The 18439-nt window shown below is 35.7% G+C and overlaps 1 protein-coding gene across 3 annotated transcripts in view; it reads left to right on the top strand.

Annotated features, from left to right (window-relative positions):
* GRM8 (glutamate metabotropic receptor 8) overlaps positions 1-18439 on the top strand; it is a 737958-nt gene that overhangs the window by 261300 nt on the left and 458219 nt on the right. The window lies entirely within an intron of this gene.

The raw sequence follows: 18439 nt of genomic DNA, 5'->3' as shown, positions 1-18439 counted from the left end.
TGACAATAATTAGAATAATATAAAAATTTAAATTATAACAATTATTGATATTTGTACCACCTACTTTAATCATACATGAGTATATTTTTGCATTTTAATCTAATTGTAGATGTCTTGACCTAATAGATATAGAGAGTGGGAATTAGTTTATGAAAAATTGAATTCTCTGCTATCCCTAAATGCTTAATTTTTAATATGTAATTATTTGGGAGAAAAGAAGCAGCTTTCATATTAAAAACATTCCTAAGTGTGTATATTTTAGTATTAAAGTATGCCTTTAATGTTTGAGAGAAATTAAATATACCAGGTTCAGTTCATTTACTTTACATACATTATTTCATATTTCTTACCATAATTCATAACAATTCTGTAGGAGCAATTGCACTTATGCCCATTTTATAGATGAGAAACAGCTTAGAGATGTTTAGTAAATTGCCAAAGGTCATGGTCATGAGATAGATGTGATATATATCTTTGTCCATTTATCAGTGAGTGGACACTTGGGCTGCTTCCATACCTTGGCTATTGTAAATAATGCTGCTATAAACATAGGGGTATGCATCCCTTTGAATTAGTGTTCTTTATTCTTTGAGTAAATCCCCACTAGTGTGATTGATAGATCCTGTTTAGTTTTTTGAAGCTCAGTGGCTGCAACAGTTTGCATTCCCACCAACAGTGCAAGAGGGTTCCTTTCTTTCCATATTCTTGCCAACACTTTTTGTTTCTTGTGTTTTTGAGTTTAGCAGTTCTGATGTGTGTGAGGTGATACTGCATTGTAATTTTGATTTGTGTCTTCCTGATGATAAGAGATGATGAGCATCTTTTCATGTGTTTGTTGAACATCTGTATGTCCTCTTTGGAGAAATATCTATTCATGTCTTCTGACCATTTTTAAATTGAATTATTTGCTTTTTGGGTATTGAGTTGTATCAGTTCTTTATATATTTTGGATACTAACCCCTTATCAGATATGTTATTTGTAAATATTTTCTCCCATTCTGTAGCTTGCCTTTTTATTTTGTTGATTGTTTCCTTTGCTGTACAGAACCTTTTTATTTTGATGTAGTCCCAATACTTTATTTTTGTTTTTGTTTCCCTTGCCTCAGGAGACATCGCTAGAAAAAAGTTGCTATAGCTGATGTCAGGAAATTACTGCCTGTCTTCTGGGATTTTTACGGTTTCAGGTCTCATGTTTAGGTCTGTAATACTGGTTTACAATTTAGTGGGGAGGTAAGGCAAACTTGTATTATAGTACAAAGTGTACTGTACAGCATGATTGGAGGTGCTGATTTTATATTATACTATCAAAGACATTAAAGGGGGATAAGCTTGGAAAGGCATGCATTGTTAATAGAATTTAAGATGGTAACAAAGAAGCAGAGTTATAGTTTATCATTTTGTTAATCTTTATCTTAATAATCAGAAGAGCCTAAAAGATAACAAAGAAGTAAATACTGAAACAAAACAGAACCAGGGAAGACAAATACCATATGATTTCATTCAGATGTGGAATTTAAGAAACAGAGCCAATGAGCAAAGGAAGAGAGAGAGAGACCAAGTAACAGACTCTTAACTATAGAGAAAGAATTAATGGTTACCAGAGGGGAGGTGGGCAGGCAGGGATGGGTGAAACAGGTGGTGGGGATTAGGGAGTGTACTTGTTATGATGAACACTGACTGATGTATGAAATTGTTGAATCACTATCTTGTGCACCTGAAACTAATATAACACTGTATGTTAACTATACTGGGATTAAAATAAAAATTTTAATAAATAAAAAAGTTGTAAAAAAATCAGTGAGGAAAGGTTAAGACAGTTAAGGAAATCTCACTGAAATTAGTAGCTGTTAGTAAAGTTATAGTCTGTCTTGGTTAATTAATCTAGTTAGCTTCAAATTATTTTGCCTTAAGAACCTTAATATGATCTCTTCATTTAGGAAGGGTTAATATTATTAGAGTAGTGGCCAAATGCCCATCTTCGTATCTAGTACCTCTGGAAATTTTTATAAATGGGATATAGTTTTGTATGTTACAGAGAGGTTACATGGGATCATTCATTAATTCTAACAATCATATACTGATGCACAGTTAGTGCTAGGAAAGATTTCCAGCCCCAGAGCTACAGAACTCATTCTTTTCTTCAGGACCTTGTGATTTAGGAGGAAGTTGGTCTTCCAATGCCCATTTCAGCTCCCTCATTTTATCAACCTATGGCCAGCCCTATGCCAAACTCAATTTGACCATTTCAATGAGTAGCCTTCTCAAATTAGGCAAAAATGCAAAATGAGCAGTTAATCAGAACACTCAAACTGCATGTTTACACTGACATATGACTATATGTGCCTGCCATCCAAGATAAAACTTAGAATTATTTGTCAACTATGATTCTATTCTTCCCATGTATACTAAGAACTAGCTGCCTAATGCTATTAAACTGGACCAAAAAATCTGGATATTATTAACTCAATTAAAAAAATACAGTCTTATTGTCAGAAGAAGGGCTCCTCTAAGTATACCCAATAGATTACCTAGCATATAATTGGTACGTAATTAACAATTCATTGAGTGAATGTTGCTGAATGAAAGCAAATGTATCATCGTTTTTCTGCAGAACTGTATTTTCCAAGAATTAATAGGACTTTGCTTACAAATCCATCCACTTATAAAGAGGTAGCCATTTTAGAAAAGTTACAGTTTGTGTTGGTTAATAAATCTAGTTAGGTTCAAATTATTGTGCCTTAAGAGCTTCTGTAGCAGTTTTCCTGGAAACGCTTAAAGTGGTACTTGAAAGGCTTCTTGTGGTGTATCGAAATCCTCTGTTAAACTGACAAGTTGTTTTGATATCCTTTGCCCAAAATGACAACGTCATTTCTTGTGGAGAGCAATGTGCTAGTTGGCAATTGTTTCCTGGCTGCAAGGTTTTGATGGAAGTGTTTTGTTGTAGTAGCTTGGTATATATTCTTTGACTTTTAGCTGAAAAGGCTCAGTTCTTCAAATGAGGGACTTTAGTGTCTATAAGTTTGAAACACCCCAGATTTTGAAACCTCTGTGACAAGACAGGGGTGACCCATCGATTAACTTATTTTTCTACAGTATCATTTCCTTTAAATCACAAGCCTATTTCCACACACTTGGTAATTTAAAAATTGGAATGTGTGTCTACTCCCATGGGGAAAGAGAAGAAATTTATTTATTATAGGTGTCATAACTTGATAAGAAATCAATTTAACTCTTTGGCTGCTGGATGATTTATAACAATGCTTTCTCAGTTCCAAGTACACATTGGAGCTGGAGCTGTGAACAAGACCTACCCGTTGCACTTAAAGAACTTAATATTTAATACGCAGAAATCAAGGTAGGTGCTGCCATAGGACAAGGCACAGAGCTGGGTGGGTACATAGCAGGAAAACATCCAAGTCAGGGGGTGGGGGATCAAGGAGACCTTTAGTGTCTGCTTGGAAGCAGCTACCAAATGATTTCATATATCAAAGGAAAAGCTTCTTCCCCCACATAATTAAAAGCTATAACACCCTTCTACTGAAACTAGATTTCAAATGTAGAAATAATTTGGAATACTGAAGGGCAGAGCCCTTCAGAGCTCAGACTCTGGAGCCTAATTTCTAGGCTTAAATTCTTCCTTTGCCATTTACTAGCTCTAGGGACTTGAGCAAGACACTTTTCTTAGGCTGCAGTTTCCCCATTTGTAAAATGGGGATAAAGATACTAACTAACTCACCATGTTAAATTGTTATTTAGCATTTGTAAAGGGCTTAGAAGAGTGCCTGGCATAGCAAGTGTTGTATGTGTTTGTTAAATAAATACTGTCATAGAGATACGGAAGCATTTAAGCACAATTAAAGATTTGCCTGTGACCAGTGATATAACATATCTTCTGTGTTCTTCCAAGTCAGTGCAATTAACTCTAGTGACCTGTAGTTCCTGTAAAATGGTATTGGGAAATGGGTTAAATATTTGCTATGATCTAGTCTTGTTCAGGGAAATTGTTTATGTATAATAATTTATATTATATTGTGTATACATGTATATATATTAATAATTTTAACATTTTTCAAGGGATCTGATTAACACATATAAAAGTCTACATAGCTTCTCAGAGTCTAGTCCATTTATGACAGCAGAAACAGTAATTATTATACAGAAAAAAGTAAAAAATAGGTTTTAGTAACTTTAAATATCGGTTAACTTCTGTAATTGTTTTAATAACAACAAGAATTAATTCAACTGCTATAATATAAGACAGAAAGGTAAGAAAAACTTCTTTTTCTTTGATTGCTAGAGCAGGTAATGATCATAATAGGTGAGACTTGACTTTTGTACATTTAATCCTCACAAAAAGGAAATAGATATTTTTAGAAGGTAACTAGAACATTCTAAGAAAGAGTCTTTCAATACTTTTATTACTAATAAACTCAAATCACAGTTTTGCTCTTCAGACATGTAAAATATGTAAGATATAAATATTTCATTTGAGAACACAATAAAGTAGTGAATTAAAGTCTTGAATGTAAAATCTGAAACCATAAAACTCTTGGAAGAAAACATAGGGGATAAACTCCTTGATATTGTTCTTGGCAGTGATTCTTTTGGATCTAACTCCAAAAGCAAAAGGAGCAATAAACAAATGGGACTACATGAAACTAAGAAACCTCTGCACAGCAAAGAGAATCATCAACAAAATGAAAAGTTAGCCTATTGAATTGGAGAAAATATTTGCAAATATTTTCTGATAAGGGGTTAACATTTCAAGATATATAAAGAACTCTTACAACTCTGTAACAAAAAAGCAAACAATCCAATTAAAAAATGGCAAAGGACCTGAAGAGACATTTTTCCAAAGTAGACATACAGATGTCCAACAGGCACATGAAAAGATGTACAAAATCACAATCATCAGGGAAATATAAATCAAAATTACAATGAGGTACCACCTCATGCTTGTCTATTACCAAAAAGACAAGATATAACAGGTGTTGGCAAGGATGTGATGAAAAGGCGGTTCTCCTGCACTACAGGTAGAAATGTAAATTGGGGCAACTACTATGGAAAACAGTATGGAAGTTTCTCAAAAAAAAAAGGAGCTACCATATGATCCCGTAATTCTACTACTAGGTACTTACCTGAAGAAGACTAATTGCTGAATGAAAGCAAATGTATCATCGACTAATTTGAAAAGATATATGAACCCCTATGCTCATTGTAACATTATTTACAATAGCCAAGATATGGAAATAACTTGTGTCCATTGATAGATGAATGGATAAAGAAGATGTCATACTTTTATACTGCGGAATACTACTCAGCCATAAAAAGAAGGAAATCTTGCTGTTTGCAACAACATGGATGGACCTTGTGGGAATTATGCTAAGTGAAATAAATCAGTAAGACAAACACTATATGATTTCACTTACATGTGGAAAAAGAACACAAGTGGACAAACAAAACAGAACTAAACTCACAGATAGAACAGAACAGTGGTTGCTAGAGAGAAATGAGGTTGCAGAATGGTCAAAATGGGTAAAGGCAGACTATAGGTACAAACTTCAAGTTATAAAATAAGCAAGTTGTGGGAATATAATATTCAACTAGTGACTATAGTCAATAATATTGTAATGCATATTTGAAAGTTGCCCAAATAATAAACCCTGGGGGTGCCTGGGTGGCTCAGTGGGTTAAAGCCTCTGCCTTCGGCTCAGGTCATGATCCCAGGGTCCTGGGATCGAGCCCTGCATCGGGCTCTCTGCTCTTCAGGGAGCCCGCTCCTCCTCTCTCTCTCTGCCTGTCTCTCTGCCTACTTGTGATCTCTGTATGTCAAATAAATAAATAAAATCTTCAAAAAAAAAAAAAAAAGAATAAACCCTGAAAGTTCTTATTCCAAGAAAAAGTTTTTTGTAACTCTGTGTGGTTGTGGTAATCATTTCCCAGTGTACACAAATATCAAATCATTATTTTGTACACTTGAAACTAATACAATGCTAAATGTCAATTGTATCTCTGTTTTTTAAAGAGTTTGATTTTTTAATTTTTTATCATCCTGGCCAGTGATAAAATTATTAATTTTATTAATAGTAGGTCCTTAGGTTAAAGGCTGAGATGATTTTATTTTGTAGATATTGATCTAAAATTTGCCTGCAGGAAACCATGTAGTGACTTGCTCAATCTATTGAGCTTGGAACCCTGTGGTAAAAGACAGTATAGATTGCATGTGGGTAGCAAGAAAATGGGAAAGGTATATAAAGTTGTTTAAATAGTTTAAATTTTGTTTACTAATTTAATTTAATTAATTTAATAATTTGATTTAATAATTCAATAATTAATTTAATAATTTAAATAACATTTAAATAGTTTGCTTGTGCTTCTTAAAACTTCCATTTATATCAGTAAACTCAGTAAATTATCTTTAAAAGCTTTCTTCCCGGGACGCCTGGGTGGCTCAGTTGGTTAAGCAGCTGCCTTCCGCTCAGGTCATGATCCCAGCGTCCTGGGATCGAGTCCCACATCGGGCTCCTTGCTCGGCAGGGAGCCTGCTTCTCTCTCTGCCTGCCTCTCTGCCTGCCTGTGCTCAATCTCTCTCCCTCTCTCTCTGACAAATAAATAAATAAAATCTTTAAAAAAAAAAAAATAAAAGCTTTCTTCCCTTCGTGTGTGTGTGTGTGTGTGTGTGTGTGTTTATGTTGCAGAAGAGTTTGTGGAACCTGTGGGAGGAAGATGATTAGGAAAGTTTTAACTAGATAAAAGGGGGACACATAGGCAGGGACATAATATGTCATGGGAGCTGAGTGGTATACCAGCCTGAAAAATCTAAAATTATTTCTAGAGATTTAACAGATTATAATTCCTACTCCTAAATAAAATGTTCATTTTAATAACAGAGTTGTTCAGTTTTAGCCTTATCTTTTCAAAGCAGTAAGTTCATTACAAAGAAACTCGATTCTATAGTTAATAGGAAGCCAGGGTAGATTTTTGACTAGGGTAATAATAGGTCATTTGTTTTGTTATTCATTCAGTATTTATTTACTTTTCTTCTATTGACTCCTGAACCAACCACTTTTCCCAGGCTTCCTGAAGAGGTATAGCAAAAGGAATATACATGGCATGAGAGATGTGGAAGAAAGAAATATGAGAGGTGGAGATGGCTCTTTCACATGGCAAAGAGCATGAGAAAGACCACCATCAGACAAAAGACTCCCGTGGCCTCCAAAATGTCATAGGAGATAAACCGTTGCTTCAGAGAAGGGTTCTGGGTGTAACCAATGATGAAGCTCCCAAACATAGTTCCAATCCCAACCCCAGAGCCAGCCACTTTGACCATGACAGCCCCAACCCCAATGAACCTGACTGCTGGGTCAGTGTCCCAGGAAATGGTGCCATTTTGGAAGCTGCTACTGGCAATAAGTGAGGTTGGGCTGCCAGGCTACTGAGGCACTCATCTTTCAGTGTTGGTCTTCTCAGCACCACTGCTGGCAGGTCTTCTCATAGCTGCTGGCAGGTGATCCCAACCAGGGAGGGGATGGAGACAAATGTAGTGTGAGCATACATTTTAGTAGCTCAGGTGTTGAATAATGACAGTTTAGATTGTATGGTTCACTGTGAATAGAAGAGAGGTATGAGTTCAAGAGGTATTCTGAAGATCTATGATGAGGTTTAAGAGACTGGGGTGGCACCTTCCAAGAGGGGATGCCTAGTAGTTTGTTGTACTATTTGGGAATGTAAGTAATTAAGAGTAGTCACACCTAAAAATGTGATAATTAAAACTATAAAGCCTGGAGAACCCTTTGTGAGGGAATCAAGAACGCAGGCAAGAATTAAGCTGTGGGCAGAAATTCCAAAGAAAAAAAAAGACTGAAAAATACACTAGACTCAAGTAAATCCTAAAACCATCAGTATTTGCCATCTGAAGAAAGTCAAAGAGTAAGGCTGAGCACTGTAGGGATGGGCTTATTTGAATGAAACAAAAACACCTTGTTACTTTGAGGTTAAAAGGGAGATATACTAGCATTGAAATTCATAATAAATAATCTTTTCTATTAGCTGTTCCCTTGTTTATTGTTAGTCTTCCACTAGAACATAAGCTCCATGAAAGCAGATACCATGTCAGTTTTTTCATGGTTATATATCCAGCGGCCAGGAAAAGAACTGATAAATATTTGTTGAATGAACAAATGAGTAAACAGTTGCACACTCAGATCTTTAGTGGAAGATAAGGTCTGCCTAACTACAAAACCATGGTTTTCCCAAGCCAGGAACAAAATGGAATCCTAGAGCAGCACTGTCCAATAGAGTGTGATAAAATGCTCCATATACTAGCCACTGGTCACATGTGGCTGTTTAGTACTTGAAACTTAACTAGTACAACTAAGGAACTGAATTTTAAACTTCATTTAATTTTAATTAATTTAATGTGTTAAGTGAACGGTTTTGGACAGCACAGGTATATAGAAGGACTTTACCAGTTAGGAAAACCTGCCTCCTCTGGGTAGCTATAATCTGTGTCAGAACAAAGGCTTTGTCAGGGGCTAGAATCAGACTGAGACTTGGGAAAGGAATCAAGGATTATCTGTTGGGGCTGTTTTTATAATCTTTAGCCCAAGGGACAAGAGGAGTCTGCCAAGCTCATATGAGATCCAGGCCAGTTCACCAGGGAAGGAGACCAGAGGGTATTTGAGGCCAAAGCCCTACCTAGTTAATAATAAGATTGTGTTTACTCTGAAAGTCTTCAAGAGCATATCTTCTAGGGAACTTACTGTGCATGGGATAGGCCTCTGCAGATGACTAGAAAGAACTTAGGATTTAGGGATTTAGGTTACATTTCTTTGTGCCATGATAAACATTGATTGCCTTCGATTATTAGAAGATGGGGTAGGTGTATATAATAGATTTAAACACTCAGGCACCCAAAAACTTACAGGGTGGAAAAGCAACATTTTTGAATATGAAAGTACAACAGATTGTAAAAACAGAATACTTCTATTTTTTAAAGTATTTGTTAAATTAGAGAAATATTTATCATACTTATTACATTTATGTAATTTATTTTAGGTTTTGGAATGTTCTACTGTGGTTTTTGTTTTATTACTGTGGTTTTTTTTTATCAGACTTACCTGGTTAGGTATAGCTTGTATAAACAAATATTAGAATTATACTGATTTCCTTGAGCTTCCTGTCACTGGGCTGTGGGAAGAGAGGGAATTTGTCCAGGAGTGTGTTAAATTTGTCTTGTATTCAGACCCCACCCAATAATGATACATATCAATATCATGTATTGAACTATGTGTAGGAACAAATGTTTGGCATGTTTTCAGACTACTTTTGGGAATAGTTTCTTTTGAAAAAAGGAAAGTACATTTCAGATCCATTCACATAATTTATGAAAGTGAATAGGGATTTTTCATAAAGGAAGAATGCTGGGCAGGCTATTATATTTAGCAAGATAAAGTGTGCTCTGTGCAAATTCCCAAAGTCAGCCAGTATGGCAGAGGACATACAGATATTAATACATTCCAGGGGAAGGAGATTAGTTCCCTAAAGAGCAAACACACAACAGAAGAGAAGATTCTCTTAGGGTTTCCTGAAAACTTGGATCATCTCCCCAAGGCTAACCGTTTGTTTTCATTGTTTTTATAAGAAAATCTTTTGCAAGAACCTGCTTTGCGTCACAGAAAAATATTTGAATATTGGAATCTTGAGGTTGGGAGGGACTTTCAAAGATTATCTCGTCCTCACCTATTTTATGCTTGAATTAATGCAGTAAAAGCTATGCCAAGGATCTTCTGGTCAGGGCTTTAACATCTCCTGGAGAAAGTGGTTAGTAGCTCCATTCTTTTGAGAACTGAATTTTGACACTGAATTATTTTTACAGAATCCAGTTCTGCAGCTCTGTGCCTTCCATTCATTTGTCCTACCTGTAACACATTTTTTGATGACCTCTCTATATTCTCACCCAGGACATTGAGTGAAGTGTTAAAACCAATGGAATCTAGGACAGAATCCTTCTATGATGCTCGACACCTAGGACCAGATGGCTATGGTTCCATTGATTAGTACCCTCTGGGTATAGCTGTTGAAACTGTAACTAATCTGCCTTCTTATTCATGCACTCAGCTTATTTACCTTCTAATGTTTTCCCATTAAACTTCTTAGGATATTTGAACAAGATTATCAGATATCCAAGGCTAATGTGCCTGATACCTTCAAGAATTTCTTGGATGTTGTTGATTTGTTGATTTGACTGTACATCTCATGTTGCCCCTGAATGTGGGTTTGTCCATTCTTATACTGCAGGACTTCAGCGCTGGTCTGGGCTGCACAGAAACAAATGGAGATTTTGCTCCTTTTCATATAGATTCTTCTTTCCCCTTTCCCTGCTCCTCCTCTTTTTTCTCCTCTCCATTCCCTCTTCTCCCTACTTTTCTTTTTCCCTCCCTTGCCCTTCCCTACTTTCTTCTCCTCCCACACTGATTCTTTTTTTTTTTTTTTTTTGAATTTATTTGTCAGAGAGAAACGGAGAGAGAGCGAGCACTGGCAGGCAGAGGCAGAGGGAGAAGCAGGCTCCCTGCCGAGCAAGGAGCCCGATGTGGGACTCGATCCCAGGACGCTGGGATCATGACCTGAGCCGAAGGCAGCTGCTTAACCAACTGAGCCACCCAGGCGTCCCTCCCACACTGATTCTACCCTATTTTATTCATTCATTCACTAAACATTTTGTCTACTGTTAATTCATATTAACCTTTCTATAGACTAAAATCTCTAAACATGGATTGTTACTAAACCATTGCTCTTGTTCATTCTATACAAAAAAATTTTCCTTTTGGACTTGATCACCTCATTTAAAATTTATTTCAGTCACTTTTCATTTTATTATATTTAGCCCTTGCGTCTAACCTGCCAGCTTCTTTTTCAATCCTAACCAAGTCATCTAATATAATCACTTTCCCTTCTACAAATTTTATGGTGTCCCCTCTATATTCTTACCCAGGACGTTGAGTAGGATGTTGAAACATGTGGAAGCTAGGAAAGAATCCCATGATGCTCCAAACCTGGCATCAGATTGATGTTGTTCTATTAATTAACACCCTCTGGTACAGCTGTTGAAACTGACTATTCTGCCTTACTATTCATGCACTCAATCTACTTACTTCATTCTAGTCCACAAGGATAAGTTGAAAGATCTTCCAAAAGTCTCTCTGAAGGTCATATGGACTAAGTGTCTACATTTTCTGGAATCCTAGAAATTATACTAAAGAAGGAAAGGACATTTAGCTGTTATTCTTTCCTCCTGAAATATTGTGTTGACCTCTTTGAGGCATATTTTTCTTAGGCAAGCAATAACTTAACAGACACGTAAGACTAAGAAAAGGATATTGGGAAAAGTTGAACATTCAGATAATTATTAGAGATGGTAATGGCATTTTTGGGGAGTACAAAACATAATTTCAAAATGTTTTGACATAACAAGTGAGATCCACTACTTTCTGATCAGCAGAGAATTTGAAATAATTGCTGTTTTTGTTAAAACAAATCAGAATCTCCAAGCCATTGCTAATGCTTATTTTTAAAGTTTTTCTTACATCTTCCAAGGAACTGAAAATACTTAAAAATCACCAAATAGATGAATGACATGAAACTTCAGGAAGTTTATTCACGTTTTGGGAAAAATAGATAAGGTGTACAAAGATTCCCTCAATAATGATAAATCCTTGTGGAAAGGTCACATGAGTCAGTTGGATATTACAGTTGGTGGATGGAATTGAAGAATTATGAGCTCAGTCTTTGTTTCCTGATGTGGAAAAGAGGGGTTGCATTCATTGCATAACTAAACCTTTAAAAGAGATCAGTTAAAAAATACCATCTTCTGTACTTATAGTAAAACAGAAACTAATTTCCTATAAAGATATTGCTGCTTCCTCCTCTTTTAAGTTGACAGATATTCTCAATGACCAGTGTGACTTGTATCTAGTATGTCATTACTCAGGTGACTGAGTTTCATATTAGATTATATCCTACATGTACAATCATATAAATTATGTAGACGTTTTTGTTGTTTCATGATATCTTGTATTTTCTACTCTATAACTAGAAACATGAAACTTTAAGAACAACACAGTTTTAAAAACATTCTTGTGCTAAATCTTTAACTATAGAAAGAAATTTAATATGAGCCAGGACCAACAGAGGTTTCCAAGGTATAGAAAAATATTTTTGTAAGTATAGATTTCATTGATTGTGTGTGTGTGGTTCCAATACAGTGAAAAAAAAACTTTAAAATCATCCAAAATCATGTATTTTTCAATTGTAATTATGACTTTTATAGTTTGTCATTATTTGGACCTTTAACAAATGTCCTTTGTACTCCCTGACTTACACATCTTATGTTTGCTTGTCTATCTAGATTGAGTCCTCATTAGCAAACTCATGGTTATTAGTGATCCCATTCATTTAAGGAGGGGCTGGGTAGTCACAAGATAGACAAGGGTCAAAATGAAATTTTCATAGTTGGAAGTCTGCAAATACAGCTATGGTTTTATTTCGACATTTCATTAGTGATTTATATTCTAGAATTTTCAGGAGCTAAAATTAATATTGTTTTATTCTTTTGTTATAATTTACTTGTGCATGGAGACTGCCAGAGACCATTTACTGAAGTTAGAAATTGTAAGCTTCTAAATAAAAAATGTCAGAAGATACTGCCCAGTTCTATGTTATGTACAGAATGAATGCATTTCCTATGGGTGAAAGCATTAGTATAAAGTTGAAGGAGGTCATAGGCTACTAATGTCTTCATCCAATGTTCTTAGATTGAAGGGAAATTGCGACTACCATAAATTTGATAAAACAATCAGAGTATACAAAATCAACTTCTTTTCCCCAATACTTCACAAAGTACAATTTAAAAATCAAGATGGAAGATAAAAAACTTACTACGGCAAGTCTTAGTAACGTGTGGGACCTTGACCATGCTCCCTTCTCTCCCAAATGGAAATCATGTATTGTCTTCCTTAAAAGTCTCCCCCCAGTACTCCTCAAATCTCAGGACTGTAATTCATGTTTATGAAGAAAAGTCTGTCTTGGCCTGACACTTTCCTGCAGACTGTTCTACATTCATCTCTGATCTGATTGGCCCTACTAATGGATTGATTTGTTCTCATCATGTGAGTAACTGTTATTCAGTGGGAGAAGGTTTCTTCCAAGTTTGTAATGAATTGAAAAACCAAAACAAGTGGAAATATTTTTGTTTCATTAACAGCCAATGGAATTTATATGATGGATCATGAGATTGGCCTATGTTATAGTTTCAGGCCTTCCAACCTATGTGTTCTCTTAGCTTTGAGTTTTCTGAACTTTGAGTTCCCTCTACAGCTATCATTGACTAGGTCAGTGTTTTTTAACCATATTTAAACCAGAATTGCACATTATAGTAGTCTGGGAAGCAAGCCCAAATTTACATCTATACCTACTGTATTTTATTAATTCCAGGATGTACATTTTTTCACATTTTCTCATTTCTGAAATATGGATGTACTTTCTATTAGTTTAATCCTGGTATAACTGCAAAACTTCTTTCTTAACAATACATAAAATAATGGTCCATCTTATAATCAGTGGCATTAAATCAGAATCTCTGAGGGGGAGGCTAGCTCATTGTATGAATTTTATAAAAATTTTACCTGTGTATCAGGTGAGTCTGATACACTCTGCTGGCTATGAATACTTTGAACTAGCTATTGATATATTTATTTAATTAAGAACAACAATAATAAACTGATCACTTCCTTGCATTGCTTTTTCTCCCTCCCAGGCACTGGGCTAAGCACTTTCTGTATCTTTATCTCATTTAATTCTCATAGTAAGCCTATTGGATAGGTATTATTTTGCCCACTAAGTGGATTAAGAAACTGAGGCTTTGAGAGATGAAGTAGGTTGCCCAAGGACATATGAATGTTAGAAGAGCTAGGACATGAACCCAGGTTGGTTTGACTCCAGAGCTCTAACCTCTGGGTTATATAGCAGTGGTTCTTAAAGTGTGGTCTGTAGACCCACATCATCAGCATGCCCTAAGGACATAATTAGAAATGCAGATTTTAGAGCCCTACCCCAAATTTAAGGAATGAAAAACTCTGGAAGCCTGGCTCAGTACTGTTTTAACAAACCTTCTCATGTATCCTAATGTTTGAGAACTACTCTAATATAGTATAGAAGTCTCCTACAAAAGGAATAGGAGGCATTGCTAATAAAGATAGGACCTAATAAAGTTTACTGGATAGCTGGCTGGCTCATATTTTAATCCCAAGATAATGCCATATTTGCAAGGTTGACTAAGCTTTTAGTGCTTAATAACAAATAAAATTGCATTTGCTCAAATGTGCTTTAATTATAGTTCCCAGTAGGCAGAACTATGGTAACAAAATATACTATGCTCTACTGTTTTTTTGCATAATGAGAATATTCAAAGCATTTAGCACAAATGGATTACAATTCCCCATATAAGATAGAAAGACTCTAGAAGGACCACATGCCTTTCTTTGGCCTGACATCCTCTTGTCCTCAGTCTTAGTCTAATTCTATTATTTCTTTTCTTCAAAAGTACAGAATATAGGATCTTGTTCCTGAGAGGAAAGGGCAAGCTGATAGGATTCCTTCTTGTATTATCTTGGGTTGATAGATTGGTTAAATCTAGCATTTGTAATGCAGATAGAAATAAACAATTTCTGAACAAAAGCTGATTAAAGAATTTAGTTGAAAAAAACAAAAGACCTTGCTTGCTTAGTGAGGAAAAAAAAAGATAGACATTAAGGAATTAAGCATCCCAGAAGGTTACTTTTGATTCAAGAAGAAAAGGCAGTTTCAAAAAATAATATACTGAAGCGACAAAGTGTGGAGATGCATAGTGAATATTTCTACCCAACATTAGTACAACATTGAAAAGCACAACATTCAAATAGTATTTTTTTTTCCTAATCTGCATGATGCAAAATAAGCAATTTGATTTTCCTTTTTCCACTGAATTAACTGGTTCTTGAATGCATTATTTGACCCATAGGACTGTATTTTCCATGGCATCTCCTAGATGATTAAACTAAGTAGATGTCTTATTGTTATTGTATCTCATATGAGGATGAGGACAGTGATAACTGGAAAAGAGGAAAGCACCACATTTGGAACTCAGTGGAGATTTTATAGAAGACCTGGTGTCTGGCTGCAGTGACCTACAGACTGCACCCCTGCCTCTGTGGACTTATACACACGTAATTAGCATAGATTGGTGCCTTATAAATCAAGCCAAAGGGTTCAGGGACTTTTTACCAAATTCTGAAATGTTCTCTTTTTGGTATGTTTCTAACTTTGCTCTGGTGTGCAACTTGAATCTTAACATAGGCCCTGATGTATACCTAAGAGCTGTTTCCTCCTATGTCTTTCTGCCTTAAATGAATCTCTAGACTCCTGCCTCGTGTGCTGATTCTGTGGCTGCCCGTGTCCCTGCCTGGCTTGGATCTTAGCACTGGAAGCCCAGATCCCCTGTCCAGCCTTGGACTTTGCCTACAAGCTCCACTTTGACCTGTCTCTTGGGAATTAGCCCTCTTCATAGACTTAGGGGAGAGAGGGAGCAGTGTAGTGTAATGGTTATGTGCATCTTCTAAGGCTGGTCTGTAATTGAAGCCCCTATTGGCGATTTGTGAGATCTGGTGTAACTTCACTCTGGACCTCAGTTTCCTCATCTACTTCATATCCAATGGTATGTGTATGTATGTGTAGGTATATATTCATATATATGTATACCTATGAATGCATTTGAGTGAATGAATGAAATATAGATGAAAATAAAATAGAATAATATGTTTAATATACTTAGCAAAGTTTAATACATAGATTAAGTGTCCAACATTTATTTCTCATTTTTATTATGGCTTATTTCCCTATTCCTTCATTGTTTTTAGCATTGTTTACCACCCAGTCTCTGTCCGTATAAACGGGTCACTGGCCATGATCTCTATCCTGTTGATCACATCCCACAACTTTCCACAACCTGCCATTGATAGGTCAACACAAATTTAGCATGGATCAAATAATTTATTTAGACAAGTTTATGTTGTCAACTAAGGCTTATCAGCATTGAGCCATTGAATCAAATAATTTCCTCAATCTGTGCAATATGAAAATGATTTTAGGATTTTTTTTCTCCTAAAATTCTTTGAGAAATTTTGTGAGAGGAACTACAACACAGTCCAAATGTTTAATTTCATTGTTCCAGCTTCCTGGGTTGAGTAAATAGTAGAACTCAGGAAGTATTAAAGCTTAACCATTTAAAGTGGAGGCTTGTTTGTTTCTTAATTTGGGCAACTGTATCGATTTCATCAGTGGTTTGGGTTTTCAAAGCCTGGCTTTGGCTTGATCTTGCAATAGTCGTCAGCCAATCTATACAATTTGTCTTCCTTATAACAAGGATGCAGAGGAAGACCCAAAAGTGGTAAATGGGTTTGGAAGTCATTGCAGCTAAAACTTGATGGAGTTGGAGGGTTAGATTATGATGGATACAGAAATGTTTTATTGACCATGACTTAATGGCTTCTCAATTTTCTTTTTATTTCTAGAGCATTTACATACCTCTGAGTTATCTAATAGATAAATCTTAGACAATGGCATTATACCATGATGATGACACAATGGTAAACTCATATATTACATTTAATGGATATCAAAGTGGTAGTTTCTCCAAGACCAATATATGTCTATGAGACATTTTCATAAGATGAAGTCATAAAACACATTTACGGCTGCATATGTATCCTGTGCATTTATAGGTGCATTTTTAACAATGCATGAATATTTATATATTCACACACATGAATTGGGATTTATTATGAGTGCTAAAGATGGAATTGTTAAGTCATGGAGGCTTAAGGCAGTTTCTTCAAGACCTACTTTTGCTTGATTATGATTTATTAGTTTAACCTTAACCAGTTACATATTAACAGTACTGTTCTCTTTGAAGAGAGGACTGTTCTATCAATGCTTATTAGGACTATATATGAATTTGGACCTATTTAAGACTCTGAATTGGATTAAAGAAATAGTATGTGAAGTATTGTAAGTTCCTGAATATAAAGGCTGCTTTCTGCTTCGTGATTAAACATGTTAAGATGCTTTCAGGCATTTTTAGTGTTGAATTGTATTTGGAAGCAACAGGAAGAGATGAGTTTCTAAGTAAAGAGAAAATGAAGAAGCAAGGCCCATGTAATGTATCTGAGATTGCTATATTATTATTTTTTCTCAAGGAGGATAGATTTAAGAGGTTTTCAGATAACCTTAGCTTGTAGAGTTCTCAATATGGCATACATTACTCTTATTTGTTGAAATTGTAGAACTATCTGGGTTATATATATGTATGCTCTGTGTGTGTGTGTGTGTGTGCGTGTGTAAAGTCTCACATATCCTGAGCATTGTGAATACATGACGCAATGCCAAGAACTATCAAATGTCCACCTCACCTGTGGACCGCATGTAGGGTATGCTTATGGTCCAAGAATTCTGTTTCAGGATGAATGAGTCCCACAGCAGATGTAGTATGAAGGAGTCTCATGGAGCATGGCTCCACTCTGTAAGCCTCTATTTTTTTATGTCCTGTGGGAGATTGGGATGGCCCTATGAGTGACATTGAAACCCTACAACAGACACCTAATAGCCCCAGTCTGAGAACAATTAGTCCATCACCTCTTCTCCCAACCCTTGTCCCTGCCCCATCCCTCTTGTCCCTCAGAACAGGCCAGAGCCAGACTGGTACTTTTTTCCAAAGGCGATTCTATTTCTATCGACTTATTTTTTTTGGAAGATCTAAGGAGAGCCTTGGGCAGCACATTATCATTTCTATTGGCTCAGTTGGCTTTGTTTTACTTAGGAAGATTAGTTTAGCAAATCAGGTTTCCTGGCCTGGTCATGCTGACCAGTGTATTAGTACCTGCAATTATTTTGCTATTTGAACAAACCGCACTCACTCCCTAAATACTCAGTGTAGAAATCATAATATACATGTTTCTCTCTTTCAAGGGGAAGAAATCATAATATTACTTTGTAGGAAATTTTCCAGTATATAAGCAGATATTTGCTGTTTCCCTTTCCTTTTAAGGTGAAATACTCAGTTTTAAGAAATCTCTGTGCAACCTTGCTTAATGCATAAATCTTTTCTTTTTTCTTTCTTTCTTTTTTTTAGTGTGTAAATCTTTTCTTTTATTCTTGTGAAAATATATTTTGGCTCTTAGTTTGTTTCTATGAAGTGCCATTTCCTGTTTCAATTTAACGTGAAGAATATTTTGGAGTACTTAATGTGTGCCACTCATTGTGCTGGGGCTGGAGATAGGAAACCAAAAAAGACATTAAGCAGCCTATCAGTAGCTCATAGTATTGCAAGAAAAAGATAACAGTTTTGTGG

The sequence above is a fragment of the Neovison vison genome, chromosome 4 (assembly GCF_020171115.1).
Source record: "Neovison vison isolate M4711 chromosome 4, ASM_NN_V1, whole genome shotgun sequence".
Classification (NCBI taxonomy): Eukaryota; Metazoa; Chordata; class Mammalia; order Carnivora; family Mustelidae; genus Neogale; species Neogale vison.
The sequence above is the reverse complement of the archived record's forward strand: the minus strand, read 5'-3'. Positions and strand labels throughout refer to the sequence as shown.